Source organism: Berghia stephanieae, chromosome 8 (assembly GCF_034508935.2).
Source record: "Berghia stephanieae isolate SIO BIC M18660-M18661 chromosome 8, UCSD_Bste_1.3, whole genome shotgun sequence".
Taxonomy (NCBI): Eukaryota; Metazoa; Mollusca; class Gastropoda; order Nudibranchia; family Aeolidiidae; genus Berghia; species Berghia stephanieae.
In genome coordinates this window covers 25148514-25152649 of record NC_088367.1, presented here as the reverse complement: position 1 = coordinate 25152649, position 4136 = coordinate 25148514, and the positions used below count along the sequence as shown (strand labels likewise).

Here is a 4136-nt window from a genome sequence, read left to right as displayed (position 1 = left end):
CAAGATGTGCGTTTCTCAGGACTTTGAGAAAATCATCGCGACATACTGACTTGGATTTTCGGTACTTAATTATTTTTTGTTCATAGGACGGTTTCGATGATGAGAGGTAAAAAAGTACAATGTTGTGATCTGAAAAATGATTTTGAATTACAGATATTTCTATGATATAATCATCAGACATCCAATGTATAACGACGTCAATAATGTGTCCATTTTCATGGATCGGTGACTGCACAGTTTGAGTTAGATTTAGGGATTTGATTATATTATTCAGAGAATTAGTTGTCGCGTTGTTCATCTCGTCCATATGAATATTGAAATCTCCAACAACAAGCAGATTTCCAGAAAGCAGTGCTTTGTTGCTGATGAATGTGTTTCAAAGTCATGTAAAAATTCACTATATTTACATGATGGTGGTTTGTACAAAGTGATTAAATTAAAATGGATGTTTTCATAAAGTAAGTTAATATGAAGAGACTCAAAAGAGTTAAAAGATGAATTTGATACTAAGCTGTTAGAAGCTGTGTACTGTAAAACGAAAAACAAAATGAATATAGCAGCTTCAAAAAAGAACAAACTACCAAACGTGTCGGGCTCAAAACCCTTCTTCAGCCATGAACAAAATCTATAAAAACATAAATACATTACACTAAAAAGCCAGATCGACGACACAGAAATATTCGGTGCACCCCCACTGCAGGAAAAAATCTTGGAATTGTTGGTTGAAGAAGACGTATGAACCCAAAACGTGTTTAGGATTTTGTTCTTTTTTATGCTGCTATATTCATCTTTGTTTATTAAAAAGAAAAAGCACAATACTGCCGTACTATGACTAAAATATTTTTTTCTAAATTGTAACTTATCTTTTCTTAACGGCAATATGTTGGGTTGGAACTGATGCCTACAATTCAGTCTAGACGTCATAAATTTAAGATAAAATGAATTAAAATACATGCATTGATTGAGTTGAATGAACGTGAGCATTTATAATAGTAATATTCACTAAAAATAACTCTTTACATAGGATCCCAGGTTAAAAGCAACACTTAACTCACTCAATCCTAGATATTTTGCTACTTTTCAAAATGGGGAAAAATGTATTAAAAATGAGCTTGTAGGTACATAGATAATTTTATTCAACTACCATTAACATGCAAAAACTAAAAACATTAGCTTTGATACTACGCCTATAATAATTTGTCTCAGAAAAATGTAATAAATAGCCATGGGGTAAAAGTAACCCGGGTAAACTACGGATATACTCGATGTGAGGGTTGAGTGAGTTTTAACATGAACGAGGCATGGCTCCTGTTGAGCGTTATTAATTTCCCCCTACAGAAATAACGCTGTTAACGGCCCAGTACTCATTTTAGGGTTGAGTGCGGGGAGATAAAGTAAGTAAACACCCGTTTTGAATGGGAGAGATCTATATTCATGTTTTCGTCCAACCAAGTCACCGATCACATGATCTGTTGATGTCCAACGATTGGATATTTTTTAACAAATGTGAACACACTGCTTTGTTTATGAAAGTTGTAGACATACCCATGCGTCAAGCTGAACATAATGACCAATCGTGATGTTATATCTTTAAAAAGCTGTGAATACTTTTCACTATGTAGGTCACTTTGAGCACATATTCCAATGTGACCAATGACCTCGAGCACATGGAAATGGAATATAGATCATGCCCATTACTCAAATATACGCGGGTCAGAGCGGGACTCGAACCCTGAATATCCCGGTCCAAAGACGAGTGTTATAAAACTGAATCACATCGCCACACAATGCTTAAAATATGTTTTGATTCTTCGCTTTTTTTTGAAAAAGCAACAACTTGAACTTCCCAATTCAATTCAATTTGGCTTCTAACTCAATTTCCTTCTTCAAGTTTTATAGCGCGAAACTGGCAATAATAGTCATTGCTAGCAAAGGGCAAACTTTAGCCATCGTAAAGTTATAGCCTGACACTGACCAAAAATGACGTCAAATTGTCAAGTCTTTTGACACAAAAGAAAACAAATCGTGAGTTGTATTCAATAGTTCAACCAATGAAATAACTTGTTTCCATGAGCTCTACTAACGACAACTCACTGGACGCTACACAAACCTAAAAAATGACGTCAAACTGCCACTTTGAGTTGTCGTTTGTAGTGTTCGTCCTTTTTGGTCAGTGTCAGGCCATAACTTTACGAAGGCCACGGTCAGGCTAAATGTTAACGATGGCTCGGACAAACCCAGCTACCCACCCGCGATTGGGTTGACAGAATGGAAGAGGCTCCAAAATAATAATATCGACTTCACAGACCGATCGATCCTGATTCCTTTGTGTGTGAGGAGAGTGCTCTACCAACTGAGTTAACGGGACCCCCGTTTGGTCATCAGAATAATATAACAATAATATGTGCTTCTAACTTTCAAAGTTTTGACAAGAAATTTGGATAAAAAGTAGAGGATTGAGAGCAACTCTAATTTCATAGAACTTAGCGTACGTTCTTGCATAAAATTCTAATTTCTTCAACCAGTATATTGTGCGGCTATGTGGTCTTGTGGTATGGTACTCGCTTTCGGATCAGAAGGTCCTGGGTTCGAGCCTCGCCTGGCGCATAGTTGAGTCTTTGGAAAAAGCTCTTTACTCACATTCTCTTACCGTACTCAGGTGTAAAATGAGAACCTGGCCGTTAACAGCGTTGTCTTTGTCCGAAAAAAAATTGAAATATCGCCTAAGAGGCGTTATGCATGTCACGTCCTACATGTTTCGTGTTGCTGTTGACCAGGGACCCCTTGTAAAGCGCTTTGAGCACGTTTATTAGACATTGCTCTCTATAAAAGCTCAAGTGTTTTTTTTTTCAACAAACTCGTGGCAATTCGATGGAAAGGCGATGACTTACCAGCATGATACCGGCTTCCCCGCCCAATGTATTTTTGTTTGAGACTTAGGTAATAACGTCACAACGTTACACACATGATGGGATCAAAGGCAATCGTGTAACGTTACGACAGAGATCACATTATCATTGACATAATACAAGATAAATCTAGTCCTGATTAATTGAAAATCATCATGACGTTGATTACATTTGATCATTTGTTTTACTCAGTCAACCCGAACACCGACTATATCCGTAGTATACCCGGGGTTACTTTTACCACATGCCTATTTATTACATTTTTATGAGACAAATTATAGGCGTAGTATCAAAGCTAATGTTCTTAATTTTTACACGTTGATGATAGTTGAATAAAACTATCTATGCATATGCTCATTTTTAATAAAACATTTGAAAAGTAGCAAAAATCTCTAGGATTGAGTGTGTGAATAGTCATCTGTACATCGTTAACACCTTATCTGGATGAATCATAATTATGTAAAACAATATATATGACGTATCAATTTATCTCTTTTTATGCACGTATATCTACTCTATATTTCAAAATAGGATTGGGGTTACGCATTTCTACCATGCCCGTGTTAATTTCTTTTTAGACAACGAGCACAAAATTATTGTCAAATCTAAATTTTAAAAAATTTAATATTGTTCAAATGTTTATTTTTATGTAATTGCCAATATAGCTCATATATTAGTATTAACATAGCCTTCCCAATTTACAATTAAAAACAAACAGGTAAAACCAATAATAGACCAAAATAATAAAACTATTGTTGACTTATTCTAATGGTTATTTTGATTACATGCTAGGGCTAATCGATCTGTCCTTTGATATTGGGAATCACCAAATGGCCGCCCTTTTGCCATATTATTCATTTACACGCACTTAGACTTTATTACTGGAATGATTTTGATCATGAATGGCTCATTAAGATTCTTCTCGATCTATGTTTATGTCCACAATAATACAGTAGTATAATAATTAAAATAGACCAGTATACTTACACACACACACACACAAACACACACATTCATAATTTACAAACCGGTCGTCGTTACAATAGATTAATATATATATATATATATATATATATATATATATATATATATATATATATATATATATATATATATATCAAGTATAATTATGTTCAACTTCGGCAATCTTGTTTCGAGTATTCGCGCTCTCATCAGGAAGCGAAAGTTTCATGTTTGTTTGTTTTTTTCATCATTTATAAAGTTGAG

General features: G+C 34.8%; 1 protein-coding gene across 1 annotated transcript in view; it reads left to right on the top strand.

The window, feature by feature from the left end:
- Positions 1-447: 447 nt before the first annotated feature.
- Positions 448-4136, top strand: part of LOC144978455 (uncharacterized) — a 51235-nt gene continuing 47546 nt past the window's right edge. Inside the window, exon 1 of the mRNA XM_078924549.1 lies at positions 448-458. The gene's annotated coding sequence lies outside the window, so the exon portion shown is untranslated. The remainder of the gene's footprint in view (positions 459-4136) is intronic.